Source organism: Ambystoma mexicanum, chromosome 1q, assembly GCF_040938575.1.
Source record: "Ambystoma mexicanum isolate Mex_15411 chromosome 1q, UKY_AmexF1_1, whole genome shotgun sequence".
NCBI classification, from domain to species: Eukaryota; Metazoa; Chordata; class Amphibia; order Caudata; family Ambystomatidae; genus Ambystoma; species Ambystoma mexicanum.
This window is the reverse complement of record NC_090922.1, coordinates 869,196,724-869,212,682: the sequence shown is the minus strand read 5'-3', so window position 1 is coordinate 869,212,682 and position 15,959 is coordinate 869,196,724.

Here is a 15,959-nt window from a genome sequence, read left to right as displayed (position 1 = left end):
CACTTAAACCTAAGTGTAGGGCGGCTGAGAGGAAATGGAGGGCTTCTTTTTCATCCTCTGACAAACTGGCCCATCGCCTGCTCCAAAGGCAATACCTGCTCTCTGTCCTCACCATCACCAAGAAGAGAGCCCACATTCAAGCCCATGTCTCTGCGGCATCTCAGCCGAACTCTTTAAAATCTACAAGGAGCTGGCCAATCCTGCTGCAGTCTCTACCCCTCCTTTTGCCTCCCAGTCTCTTTGCAATGCTCTTGCCTCTCACTTTATCTCAAAAACCCAGGACATCCTGTCCGCCCTCTCCTCCCTGCCCCTCCTCTCCCCTCTCCTTCTGTGTATGCTGACCCTCCCTCAGACACCCCCCCCACCCTCTTTCTCCTCCTTTCCTCTTTTCTCCCCTGACAAGGTCGCTAGACAAGTCCGATCTATGAAAGCCTCACCAAAACAGGTTCATCCCTGTTCCTCTAAAACCATCAAGGACCACATTGATACCCTCGCTCCGGCTCTTGCTGATTTATGCAACCTCTCCTTTGCCTCAGGAGCCTCCCCCTCCCCTCTGAAGTACTCCCTTGTGCATCCTCTTCTCAAGAAATCCACAGCTGATCCTTGTCCCGCTAACTGCCCAATTTCCATCACTCTTTTTCTGGGCAAACTCTTGGAAAAGCTGGCCATCCCTCAGCTTAACCTTCTTTCTGATTCTGTTGGCTGTCTCCACGACCATCAGTCTGGCTTTAGAGCTGCCAGAAGCATGGCAACTGCTCCCCTGAACATCTGTGAAGATCTGCTCTCCAACCTTGACTCTAACATTCCCTCTGTCCTCATCCTTCTTGATCTCTCTTCTCCCTTTGACACGGTCAACCATACCATCTTGCTCAACCGTCTCTGTGACAACCTGGGTATCACAGATGAGGCTCTGGCCTGGCTGACCTCATTTCTCTCTGATCGACCCTCCCAGGTCCAAATTGGATCCTTCCTTTCATCTATCTCCCTTTCTACCTGTGATGTTCCCCAGGAGTCTAACCTCTCGCCCTGGCTTTTCAACCAATACCTGGCAACTCTCACCCACTGCATTGCCATTTTCTGCTCTAATTTCCAGTGCTATGCTGACAACACTCAACTCATTTTCAGGCTTCCATTGGCCACCTTCTCTCCTTCTAGAGAACAGAGAAATCCAAGTTATGGAAAGCTACGTCCCCTGCACACTTTCCATAGGGCAATAAGCCTGAGAGATATTTTGACGAGTTTGTTTACTCCAAATAGCTTTTTCACATTAGATATTACATAATCAAATAAGTAAGGGTGTTTTACAGAAAAGTTCATTCAAAAAATTAATTCAATGACTCCTTTTGGTTAAAGAAAGAGAGGTCTTCTCCTTTTTAATATTTTCGAGTTGGCCCAACGCGTTTCGAGATTCATATTCTCTTCATCAGGGGCATAGATTCCAACAACAATTTCACAGAGATCTATAGTGACAGAAATTAATCAAACAATTTCTAATGTAGTCAATTGTTGAAAGTGAGATAACAGAATTAAGGAACTTTTTTTAAAAAAAAAACAAAAACACTTATTGTGATGGCTATACTGTTACAAGTGTCACTAGGACCTGATTTTGCTAATGTAAAACATTTTTAGCCAGGACTATGTATTTCTTGTAAGTAACCTGCTACTATTCAATACTCCACAATTTCTTTAAAATAAAAAATAAAGAACATCTGGACCTTAAATCCTGGTAGTAAAAGGGATTTAGTGTATTCAGTCATAACAATGCCTATATTCATTTTTTTTATATAGAAATAATTTAGTGAAAAACCTAATCCTAGGCAAACTCAACCTTCTTCTAAACAGATTGAAGATTTTCCAAAGGGTATGGTAAGAGCTCCAAACCTTTAATGTTGAAACAACATGATGTAGTCTGGTAGTGTTTTGTCATGTTGAATTGGAGGGAAACTGGCTCTGTTCTCCTAGGGGAGAATGAGAGCACCAATATACTGCAGTGTTTAAGGGCACACCTTCTCTCCTTCTCTCATCTCTAATTGCCTAACTGCCATTCAAGATTGGTGTGCCGCTAACGATCTTTGCCTGAATGCCAGCAAGACGGAGATCCTCCTCATCGGCACACCTTCACCCTCCTTTCCCCTCACTCTGTGGCCGGCCTCTCTTGGCCCTCCTCCTACCCCCACCTGCAAGGCCAAGAACCTTGGGGTCATCTTTGACTCCACATTTTCCTTCTGTGCCCATATTGCTGCGGTCTAAAAAGTCAAACTTCCTACTGCACCTCCTCAGAGATACTCTGCCTTTCCTCTCCTTCCCCCAGAAGTTTACTGTCTCCTAAGCCCTGTTTCTCTCTAGGTGGAACTATTGTAACAGCCTCTTTCTAAATCTACCTGCCTCTACTCTCAGACCTTTGTAACTTATCCAGAACAGTACTGCAAGACTTGTCCTTGACCTCAAGCCCAGGGATCATATCTATCCAGCCCTGAAATCTCTCCATTGGTTCCCAGTGGATGCAAGGATTAAATTAATAACCCTCTGCATTGTACACAAGGCTTTCTGGTGCCTGGGCCCAAAATACCTCCAGCTATCAGTCCGCAAATACCTCCCCTCTCAAGCTCTTCACTCCTCTACCTCTAACTCCCTCAGGGTCAGTCGTTTTTCAAAGAAACGAGCTGGGGGTAGATCTCTGTCTTCAGCTGGAGCCTGCCTCTAGAACAGCCTCCCTCCCTCTCTGAAACTTGAGGAGAACTATCTCCGGTTCCGGAAGCACCTCAAGACCTTCCTCTTTGCTTCTGCCTTTGTCCCCTCCTCTCCCCCGCTGATCTGTTCTCTCTCGGCACCTGGCCTACCCTCTGCCTTCCGGGCCAGGGTACCTGCTCACCCTGCCACTCAACCGCACTGCCTCCGGGCCACCCCTTGCACTGGGGTCTGTATCTCTACCCATACAGTCCCCCCTTTTTTTCTTCCTGCACTTATCAGACATACCCTGCCTGCTGCCTTAAACTCAGCACTTGCCACTTGCTGGCTGCACTACCATTGTTTGTTGCCTTTATTATTTATTTATTTTGTATTATTTATCTCTTTTCTCCTTTGCTCTGCACTTTCCACTTCTCCCCCGTTCTATGCACTTTTCCCCTTTCCCTCTCCCATGCACTTTCACGTTCTCAATGTCACTGGGCCTAGTAAGATCATTGTTTTTGTTCTCCCTTGTTCTTCTCCCTTGCCCTGTCATGCTCTGGAACACTTGTGTATGATCGTGATACAAATAAAATATCAATATCAATATCCATATCCATAGGTATATCTGGCCTAAACAAAAATTCTACAGGTATCCTCAGCAATTTTCCTAGCAATCCAGGAAGCCATGTAAACAAAAAAATGTACTTCCTGCAAAAATACTTTGGGTCTAAAGGAACAATACTTCCCTCTCGAACACAAGAAGGAGTCGCTCCCGGGTCTATAAGAAACAAAAATGTCTTGCCCCCTATTGTTACCCTGACCCTTGGTTCCTCTTGGGGGTCTGGTGTCACTAATAGTACTGAACACATCTGGCTGCTCGATAGGCTTTCCTATTCTGGATGACATTTTTTTCTGTACTAACTTTGCTTCAAGCTTCCTATTCTCAGCTTTATTCTAATTTTTCTCTTGTAACAGTCGACAATGACGTACAATAGTCAACTGTATTTCTGGCCATGGCTTTGCGTCCCTCTCTACCTATTTTTTCCTCTGGCATTGCACTGGCTCAGGCAGTGCCTGACTTCAAATATGATCAAATAATGCAACTGTTTTATCCCATGGTTCTCTTGTCTAAAGACGTCAACGCTCTTGAATCGCCTGAATATAAGAAAATAGGATCTTCGTTCTCTCCCATTTTCTGTGTCCTAGTCACGCCCGTGTCTGACGAATCAGGATACTGTAATCTAAGTGCCCTCCATATGTCTGCTCTGCAATTATTAAATGGCTCTCCATATTGTGTTGTGTTTTTTGCTGTCACACTCGCATATCCCGTTCATCTCCAAATGTTGTCAGCTCTCTCCCCTAGGATAGCTTCTAGTAAGCCTTTTATGTCACCCACTCCTAATGTTATTTCCACTGTAATTCTTTCTAACTCATAAATCCATGTACCCGCAGGCAAACTAGGTAACTTGAATTTCAAATTATCTTTATCCATTTTGGACATGGTATATATTGTGGTTGTCCCCCCTTTCTCTAATAACAGGAACTGTGTGAACCTTGCTCTACAATTGTATCCACCTACGCTTCTTCTCTTCTAGGTGGGGCTAGTTTCACCCGTTCATCTTTGCCCTGGCAATTACCTTAATCTACTTACATAAGGTGGGGACATTTCCCCTATGCTATGCAACCATTCTTGTGGTCATTCAGGATATTATATAGGTGTTTTGATTTCCGGTTCTCCTAAATCTGACCATTTTACCCCTTTCCTACATCTAAATCCATCCAAGGGCCACATGCACCCTCTTCTCACACTCTCTCTTTTTCTTCCCTTTCTTCGCCTGACATCATTATACCCCAACTGTTATGGCTGTTATCCCTTTCTTTGTCATTAAAATCTAGTCTGCTTAGGGACATCGTTCTATGTTTGTCCATCACTACATCATCTGATCTACCTTTTGTTTCTCTCTCTGGAGATCCTTCGATACTCCCTCTAGTCTCATAACCATCTTTTTTCCTCATCTGTCTATATAATTCCCCGATCCTTTTCCCTGTGCCTTCTGTCTCATGCTCATCACCCCATGTCAGTATTCTAGGTATCTCGTGCAGCTCCTGCAGGGCTGTTGTGACCTTCTCTCTTCTTCCCATCATTCTCGCTCATCAACTGGTATTACACATCTGTTAACAATGTGATCTTTGTTCTCTTTCTGTGTTTCTATTTCCTCACATGTCTTTTCCCCATCTTTTCTCTCTTTATCTTTTACCTGCTCTTCATACCTTCTTCGTTCTTCCTTTCAATTCCTTTTTTCCTTCTCAGATTTGTATGCCCTTTCTCATTCCTTTCCCTCTCTCTCATCTCTTTCTTTAACTTCATCTATACCTTTTCTGTCTTATTTTAGTAATATTTGTCCTCCCATCCACTCATGCTGTACAATTGTCACTTCACTGGCTTTATTTTTCTCTCATTTTTGTCTCTTGGTCTCTTCTTCGATCTATATCAGTCTGTCCCTTCTCTTGTTACGCTCCTCACTTTTACTATGTCTGGACATATATTTTCGTTCAAGCGGGGGTGCACATATCGGATTATTATACCCTGTTGTTGCGTTTAACTCCTTTAGAAGATAGAATCCCTGTTTCTCAGTAGTTGCTCTATTGTCTTCACAAGGAGAAAGAGGAGACGAAGGCGCTGTGCCCACCCCTAATGCTGATTAAGCATCCACTCCTTCTCTTTTGGGTCTTCTCTCGTGCTCTGATACATTTTCTATAGGTCTAAAATAGCTAACTCTTTTTGCAACTTCTCCCTGTATACACTGCATGTAAGCATGTTGTCATGTGTTGCACTACTGTTCTTGATAGGGAACCCTCTTGAGGCCAAGGCATAAACATTTTGTCAGCCGTGCCTCTTACCCATTCAGCATTATATTTCCTGATCTTAGGTGTGTACCTCGGTAATTTTTTGCACAAGTGTAAAAGAGGAGTGTCCTCCATGATAAGTCATTTTTAACTGTCGATACTTACCTGACATTTTATTCTGCTATTACTTTAATTAATTATATCACAACAATCAATTTGAGCAAGCACCATCAATCACTGCACATTTCCCAAAAACAATTCTTCAAACAATTTTCAGGCCTATACATAATATCTGTTTTGCTTCTTTGTTATAATTCTATCGATTCTCACTGTCCTGCTGTTTTATAAATGACACCGGGGGTCCAAAGGAGCGGTGTGTCCAGCAGTAGCAGCAGCTTGCTTTGGCCCAGGAGGGCCTCCATAGCACACTTCAAGGATCGGCATTAGGCCACACCCCCTTTTCTTCTTCTGGAGCTGCATTCTCCGCCAGTGCAGAATCCCACTGGGGTTCCAAGGGTGTGGGGTATCCAGCAGTAGCAGCAGCTTGCTTTGGATCAGGACGGCCTCCATACCACACCTCGAGGATCAGTGTTAGGCCCCGCCCCTTTTCTTCTTCTGGAGCTGCATTCCCTGCTAGGGCCGAAGCCCGCCGGGGGTCCAAGAGTGTGGGGTGTTGAGCTCTGCGGGGGTTTAAGCGACTGCAGGGGTGTCATCTAGTACCAGAATCCATGTTGGCTACAGAAAGCAGCATTTTCGCCCCAAGGATTCGACTGCAGGTGAGGAGTGCAAAGAGGGGGAGGGGGCTACTCGAACTGGCTCCCTGCTGGTGCTTGATTTTGCTTGCTGATTTGGCCACATCTTTACTGTTGTCTCCCCCTTGCCTGCATGAATATATCAACAACAGCCGTGGCGGCAGATGTGGTTGTCTCACCTTCTCCAAATCCTTTTTCATCTGCACCCTAACCCTCCCCAACATGGAAAGAACAAAAGGGCTTCCAGGAGGGAAATTCTCATCCTAAAGCGGAGGCTAGCAGACCTGCCTACCTTAGACTGTGAGACAGGTGACAACAAGACTAGACCCCATAGCCCTGCAATGATAACAGGAGATGTGTACAATTTAATTAAGGAAATCAATACATTCTTTGAAAGAGCTGAGCCCACCCTGGGGAAAAATACAGAAGCTCCGGTCATAGAGGATAAACATGATCGGCATGACGAGGACCGCCATGGGAGGCGAGAATTCTGGCAATCTCATCAATCCAGGTGGTCAGTCTGTTCCACTCCAGGAGGAATGCACTGTACAGGAAAACTAGGACGTACCTGAAAGCCAAGCTAGCACTGATGACAAATCTGGTGGCACAGACACTGCTGAAGATGAAGTACCCGCTATCAGTAAAGACCTTTGGTCTTCTTTTGCAGACAAAAATCTCCTTAGTCGGTGCCCATTCTGTTTCCTCAATGACCCCTGCAATGCTTACCCTACACTGCCCATTTGACTTGGTAACCTATGTGACGGAGAAACTGTCAGCACCAGGGGTGGGTGTTGATATGACAGCTTCGTTATTACAGCCTCCTAGTGGCTCTTATGTCACAACCCTGGGGCAGGGGCTGTCATCTAAGGTACCCACCATGAATTCTTGTTTTGCCTCTGACTGTCTGCGTGTGCTTGGATCTACTCAGGCCTATTCCTCTGCCACCTCAGCACAACATAATGTTGACCCAAAGGACAAGGAGTCTGACAAAACAACTAGAGCCAAGTCCTTTCCCAGCCCCACGTGTAGCACGTGGAGTGAGATCACGCCATCAGTGTACTTAGGGTCAAGTTCCTACCTTCGATTATATTCACTCGAGGCTTCTAAGCCAACTATCCAAGGTACTCAACCCGCCTCACTCTGAGGGGATGCAATTGCAATCAGGTGCTCCTGGAGTTAGCAGCTATAAATAAACTGCTCCAAGTTATGCTGGAAGTGCAGGGGAAGGAAGGAGGGTTTTTTTTCGTGGGGAGCCCTCTCACCGCCCAACCAGTTGTCAAGGGACCCAATATTCCATCACTGGAATATTTCATCAGCCAGGACATTCAAGGTTGGTTGCCCCCTGAAGAAAATGCCAAAAGCCACAATATTGTTTATGCAAGATCCCTCCAGGCCACTGTCCCCTGCAACTCCAATGTTTATACTCATTCTCAGATGACATTGTCCCAACCAGAGAACCCAAAGCAGTACATTATGCCTGCTAAACCCCCCTGATTCCCATATGATGACCACAGTATTGGTGGCGGGTGAGCAATGCTCAATGGGAAACCGACACCCCAGTATGAAGAAACCTAGAACATATATCCAATGCCTCAGGGGAAGTATATCTAAGTGTCATGGCATGGGGGGGTTGGGAAGCGTCTCATATTCCTCCGTGGGGTACCCAAACTGTCTGCTAATAAGCGAGAACCAACGGAGGCCCTATTCAACAAATGCACTGGCTTCATAAGACTGGGGGTTGTTCTTTTGTATTTAGAGAAACTTTGGTGGGCTGTCACAGAAGGAATAGCGATGGTAACAACCCTCATGATTCAGTAAAACTGGACTTTCGGGACCAGAGAGTGCCCAGTGGTGTTTTGGGCAGATCAGGGGATTATCTATTGTTTGTCAACAGTGGGATTGCAATTAGCACTGGCCCCCATACTGGAAATGTTGGTCTATCTGGAAACATTTTAATTAATCATGTTCTTTCTGGTGCAAACCTTGAACCATTGGGGACTAGAGCAAATCGGGAAGGAGCGTGTGCCTTGGATTGTGGATTGTATCTTGATTAAATTAGGGTCTTCCTTACTTCTGAACTCTTGTGCCCTTATGGGCTTTCTAGATTCTGTTATTTTTCCTTCCTTCCCGCAATGATGGTAAGATGTATCATGGAAACATAGGTTTGAGTATGATAAGCAGTTAGATTATTACTATTGTTCTATATTTTCAGCCTACAACCTAAATTATCATGACTACACTAGCATATTCATAACCCCAAACAAAATGGGCACAACCATTTCTACAATCTTCTTCCTAACTGTCTCTAGCAAAAGTATCTCATCTCCATTTTACCCCATTTTGGAGTATGAAACGGATCCTTCATATCAGCCTTACCTCAGGAATCCCTAAAAAATACCCCACTTGGAGTGTGATACGTTTCCTTCTATCTCCTTGAGAATAGGTATCGAGGTATCTCTCCTTAAATCAATCCCATTACATTTCCCCCTTATATATATTTACACATGTGTTACAATCCCTCCCCTTTTATTTGCCACTTTCGATGTTCTAGTTACGTCTGTTGCTCAGTTTGAGCCCTTTAGTATCGACTCTTCTCCAATCGGCCACTTCGGCTTCAGTCTGCAGGGCGCCCAGGGGGACCAGACAAGAATTTCTTCAAAGAAGCATCTGCCGACCATCTTGTTATACACGCATGATTTCTTCGCTCTCTACAGGAAACTCTGCAAACTTCTGGCTAATGAAGACGTCAAGAATTTTAGAATCTGGATCTGAAACACCCGCTACCAAAATGTGCAGTAGCACCTGGAGCATTCGAAGTGCCAAATGGGATTACCAAAATAAATGATCTCAGATGCAAATACCCCGACAGACTCAAAGAATATGTTAAAATACTACATTATTATCGGTTCAATAAAGTAGGGAAACCTGGCTAACAAACAAATTGTAGCTCACACATGCTCAATCTATTTCAATAACACAAAAGGTTTTATTATGTCATCCTACGTGGCAAACAGTACAAACCTACCAGGTGGAGGGATTGGTTAACGGAACATATCTACCTACAGTTTATATGAGTCTTAGTATCATTAGTGGATGACCCTTATCTGGAAGGCAAGTCTTGAACAACCTCTAACTACGTAAAACACTGATAGTAACATAATACGAGCAGTGGATAGGCTTTTGCAGCGATGTATAGTCCACCATTAAATAGACCCACATGATTGGTTGGCACTCTCTTCCAACCTTGGCCATTCGGCTCATTAGCAGCACGTAAGTAACGAAACCCAGGTGCAAAGGAAGATCATCAGACAAACACCCTCCTTAGCTAATATGCCTGCCATCCCTCATCAGTTAGGTCCTATACCTATGGCAAGGCTTCTTCTCTGTAGTTCACCTTGCTGGCTGCTCTCTTCCTCAGACCTTTAAAGAGTGAAGGTATATAGCTATCCTCGTCTGGAGATTTATGAATGGGCCTTGTCTTCTGGAATTGTACCACGTTTGAGGAGATTATGATTTTGCCCCTTCTGTGCTTTTATTTAGTGCTATTATATTCAATTATATTGGGTGCTATTACTCTCCTCTGCCTCTGGAGACTTGGTTGCTCTGCTATGCATGTATGTTCTCTATCTTTGATTGTTCAATACTTGTCACTTACAATTATTCACTCTTTTGCTTAATCTAAGAGAAATATGTCCTCGTATGTAGTTTATCCTCTTCAACTACGTTCGTGCCTCGCAGTTGCTTCTTGCTGCAGCATCCTTGTTTCTGAGCCAAGCAAATATCCTTTGTTCTGCATGAATTTGTATTCCAGCGCCTGTCATCTCTGCAGCCTTGGTTTCCCTTCTCAAAGCTTCTCTGTTACTACTATACAATGCCGACGTCTATTTTCTCGACATGGCTGCTTTCCTCGCATTATATTCCCTACTTTAGCAAGCTTCTACAATGTCTTCTCTACCTTATGTTTCTGCGTATATATATCTACTGCATCTCTTGTTACTTATCTTCTAAGTGTATCTGGTTTTCTTTATATTCATATTTAAATGTACTTTGTTTCTTCAGTCACATTTTCATTCTCTATAAATCTATACATCACGTTTAGTGCAACCACGAATCTTCTCTTCTCAATAGTGTCACTTTTAATCTGTTGAACTTCATTTATAGTTCTTCTATTTCCAGTGGTGTCTGCAGACTCATATCTACTACCTCAGTTCTAGGATATAGTTGATATGGTTGTCTAAGTGCATGACACCTCTCAGATCTTCGATGTGGTATTGGGATGATACAGTTGTCAAACGCAGTGTTTTCGTGCTGTTTTTCCAGTGTGATGGACGTGAAGGGGTGGGCTCTATAAATTATGTGTACTTCTGCTTCTCTACAAAAGCTTACAGCAAAGTTGACAGAGTGCATCCTGTCGAGTACCTGTATGTAGCGCAAATGGGACAGACGTATAGCCATTAGTTCTCACCAATGCCATGGTATTAAAATCCAGCAATTAAACCAAGTCAATAATATATCTCTCGATGCATAATTTCCATAGGACAGAAAACATATAGTCCCAACTGACCTTATTGAATGCTTTTTCGGCATCAAGGGATAGCACTATATCGTCTGGTTCGTCACAACTGGCAACGATGTTCAGAAGTTGTTGCATGTTATCATTAGAGTGTCTGTTTAGAATAAAGTCTGGCTGATCTTGGTGGACTGGTCGAGGCAGCACTTGCTCCAGATTCCTTGCCAAGCAGTTAGCCAGTATTTCTGCACCAGAATTAATGAAGGAGATGGGCCTATATGTGCTACATTCTGTGGTATCTCTGTCGACGTCGGGGAAAACCACTATATTAGCAGTAAGCATTGAGCTTGGGAGGCACCCCGTGTTCTCTGATTTATTTAACACCTCCATCAATCTTGGTGCAAGAGATTCCACCAACTCTTTATTTAAATCGATCGGGAGACCATCCGGCCCAGTCGCCTTACCCACTGTAAGTCCAGCAATAGCAGGAACCTCCTGTGCCTCCGCAATCGGGGCGTTCAATGGAAGTAGGTCGACCTCAGAGGCTCTCGCCATCTGAAGTCCTTCTAAAAAGGTATGAATCAGGTTGCCTGCAATAGAGAGCAGGGGGTATAAAGCTCCTAATAAAATTCAATAAAATGATCATTAATATCAGAAATCCCAGCCAGCATGATGCCAGATTTATGTTTGATTGTGTCGATAAGGTGGGCACATTGCCGTTCCTTCAGACAGAAGGCCATTGAGCGAAGTGGCCTATTCCCTTCCTTATAGAACGATTGGGCCCATCTAGAAAAATACTTTGGAGCCCTGATGGTAGTGACAGCTTTAACATCTGACCGAAGCTCTCATACTTAAGCAAGGCAAGAGTGATCCCAAGACTTTTTATGTGCCTGCTCTGCCTGCCAAAGCTCCTCTAAAAAGCTGCTGCTTTCGAGTATTCCTTTTTTTAGTTTGTAAGTCCATCTTGAGATACATTGCCCGCTGAGATATGCCTTAAAGGCGTTCCAGCGCTTCAGTGAATTAAAGTCGCCTAAGTCAGATTGCTCTAGGTGTTCTACAAAATCTGGGTGTTGCAATGATGCTGAGTGCAACCTCCAGGGCGGAGACTGTTGACAGAACAGAAAGTAATCAGCAGGACAACTGGGGCATGATCCCAGATTGTAATGGTGAGAATTTCACACTGGTCAACCATGGATAGCAAAGTGGACACTAAGAGCCAGTAATAAGACTCGGCATACTCTGTGATGGTGTGAGTAAAAAGAGAAGTCACTAGGCAGCGGGTGGAGCGCTCTCCATACATCCCTCAATCTGAAATCTTCCATCAAGAGCAGAAATGTCTTAGTATTTTGAGGCATAGCAAGGTTCGGAGCAGGACCTGATTGTCTATCACACAGGTGGGGAAGTGTAAGAAATGTAAAGGAGCCACTGCAAGGTGCGCATTCCGTGAATACATGTGTGTGTAAAACCCAGCATTATCCTCTGTGAGTCTATAAACATTTAAGAGGGTAATACGTTGTTGATACAAAGTACCCTGAACCAATGCATACCATCCCTCTCGGTCCATCAGAGTATCTAGAGCAATAAATGGGGTACACTTGTGTAACAGAATAGTCACTCCCCTCTTTCAATGATACATCGCTCGTGAAACGCCTGGTCCACCCAGCCCCTCGCCAATTTGCCAGATTCCACCTTATCTAAGTGAGTGTCTTGCAAAAATATGGTATCACCTTGCGTGTCGCTCAAAAAAATGATGTAACAACCTGTGCCATTTAATTGGATCGCCAAAGCCCTGAATGTTCAGATTTATGAAGCCTTCACTGTTCAGAGTTATGAAGCACTGAATCTTCAGAGTTATAAACCTTAGGGTAGACATGTCACAAGAGGTGAAGGGCATTGGATGTCTAAGCTATTTCGTCTCCATTGAGCAGTGCCCCCCGCAAATGAATGCTGTGCAGCTAAGATCCCCCATGTGAATTAATATCCCCAAAACAACAAACGTCAATTGCAACCCATTTGCAATGCATTTCATATTTGGCATAGCATTCTGTGAATACCATCAGAGCTTGACATACCCTGTCTTGAGCAAAGTTCCCTGATAGGCACCATAACAAAACCTCAAACATAGATACCGATACCCTATAGAAAAGAAGATATTAGAAGCTCACAAACATCAGGACCCTTCAGCAGAGGCCCAATAAGAATGGTGTATTACCAATGCATGGCCAACAAGATAGACTAAAGTGGTATCGCTATTGCCGTACATAGAAGCGTAACCAGAATGAAAGCAAGTTCAGTTTTAACAGTGGGGGCTAGGGACAACCCACCTGATGTCAGTGTGAGCGCTTAGCCATTTTTTCTCGGTGGAAACCTGCAAATTACATCCCAAGAGCCACTAATTTGAAACAGTTCACGCATCTGCCATGAACCTCCCAAGCAACAGCATTCAGTGTAGGGCAAGCCATGGCGCCTGCCAAGTGTTCAAATAGAGCAGAAAAAGGAAAACAAAATCAACACAATCCACCGAGGTGAATAGGCGCCACATATTCTGGCACATTTGGCCACATAATTTAACAGCCCTCGCTCTCTTTGGAGAAGAAAACGTACCGGCAATCAGGTAGGTGGCCATCCTCACGCGTCGTCACCCGCCATGCGTGGCGGACCAGTAGGCCTCCATCCAGATTCTTTCCAGTGATTCTGGGATCCCACCGATTTGCACCACTGATCATCTACACCCATTTGTTTCCTGAAGATTGCAGGTAGTATCAGTGATCTGATCCTTTCAGAGCTTCATAAATTGGGTTGAACTCCATGTGTTGCCTGGACACCTGTGCCAAGAAATCATTGAAATATGAATCTGCAGCCCATCATTCAGGATCACGCCACCTGTATTATAGGCCTTCAGTACTATTCATGGGTGCTGGAAATTAAGAACCTGTACGGTTATGATTCTAGGTTGTTCACCTTTGGTGGGTTTAGGGATGGGTGCCCTGTGTGCTCGTTCATTTATGCATTATCGAGGGTTCTCAATACGTAGATCAGCCTGCCACAGAAAATATAAGAAGCCTTCCATGTTGTGACCTTCCAGGTTCACAGGAACACCCACCACTCTGATATTATCACGTCAGGATCGATTTTACTGGTCTTCTATAGTTGATTCAAGTCACTGTATTTCCTTAATGGCCTCATCTAGATCATTCACCAATGTACGTTGATCATCTTGGACCGCACCAATCCACTGTTCATTCTCCGTGGTGCTCTCGGCTTGCATATTGATGTAACTGTTTATATCTTTTATCTATTTCACAATGTCCAGAACTGTTGTGTTAGTCTCTTGTGTACGCTGATCGATGAACTTCATCTCCGCCAATATAGCCGGCAGTTGCGAAGAGGCATCCATCTTGTTCGTGTGCCTCACTCTGTGGGAATTGAAAGCTATGGTGATTTATTCCTCAAAACCCGGGCAAAACTGTTGTGGCTGGCCCAGAGGGGTGAACTGACATATCTGGGTGTACACCTACACAGGTAGCCCTGCCATCCCAGGAACTTCACTGAGTAGCAGGCGCGGGGTCAAATCTCCATACTGTACAAACATTGGCTGGAGTTATCTTCTCATGGCTTCAAGAAAAAAAAGGCTTGATGGTAAGTTCATCCCCAATAGTCATCCTTCAACCAGGACAGGGGGCTGATATTAGCTCACAGCACCTTGATTACATGTGGTGCAACATCAGCAAGGGAGATTTGGGATGCTCAATAGACGCCTTCAGAGGATACCGATTCAGGCCAAAGAAACACAGCACAGCACAGGACTGAATGAGTTGGCCATGATATGAAAAGCACTTATTTATGTTCTTGCTGTAAGATCCACCCAGCCCCATCTCAAGACTCCTATAGGGGACCGCCTTTACACCGTACCCTTAGCGTCTTGTCCGCTCTCCTCCTGGGCCGCTATAAGCTTAGCTCACTTGGCATGTGCCAGATAATGCAGCAGAGTCAACACAAAGCTGCCGAAGCAGCATGCCCATGGCATACACTCACCCTGTCATCCATTTGCAGGCCAGCATGTTCGGTGCATTCAACAGCACCCAACGCCATGGGAGCCTCAGGCGACCACAGCCCATCATGACTCCTCCAATACGGCCTCACAGAGTCCAGCAGCACCAAGCACCGCTCTGCCATATTCTCAGCAATGGTGCAGGTTGCAGGAGAATCACACAAGCTCTAGTACATTGAGCCCCGTGCCCTACAGGTGGTGGATCCATCATATTCACCTAGCATTACCCTCGCCGATAGCGCTCAGGATGGTTACATAACGGCGAAAATTCTGCTTCGAAGGTCCATTTCCCAAGATCATCACTAAAGGGCGGCTCTCTTACTCGGGCTTTCGAGCGCCCCTGTGCATGCTCCATTTTGTGAAGGAAGTGCAACAATTCCCATGAGGCTCCTGTATGGCAACCATGCAAATGAGTAGCTCAGCGCATAATCAGCACTGAATGATGTGTGAAAGTTGCTCTCAGGTGTGGACAATGGATATCTCACCCTTCCTTGACCACTAACGGATCTGCGTCAGGTATGCTAACATCTCACACTGTACTGAAGAGTTAAGGCTCTGTAAGAGGTTTAGAAATATCTCCCCTCCTCTGAACACTGAAGAATCAGAAGCAGATTTCCAAACATCGCTCCCTCCGCAAACATTAAAGGAACTACAGCAGGTGCATAAACTTCTAGCACACTCCAGCAAATGTTAAGGGATCTGCGACAGCCCTGCAAACGTCTCAGCTGTGCACTAAAGTATCTGCAGGAGGTGTGCACACATCTGCAGACTCCACCGAACAACACACCTATCATAGGGTTCGGAGAAAGAGCTGATTTTACATTATTCTGTACCACCTCCACTGAACGCTATGAGATACCCAGCAGACTTTCAAATATGTCCCCTCCAACGAACACTCAAGGATGTGCAGCAGATCTGCAAGCACCTTCCCCATCCGCCTAACACTTTAAGATCTGCAGCTACAGTGAAACGTTTAGATTGGGTACCTGCAAGAATGACCTAATCGTCCACCAAAATGTGACAGACCTATGCATAAACATACTGAAATACATTGGGTGTCATTTTACAAGCTCACAACGTGCAAAGCCACATTGTGAAAACCAATGCATGAATGGTTTACGCCTCTCTG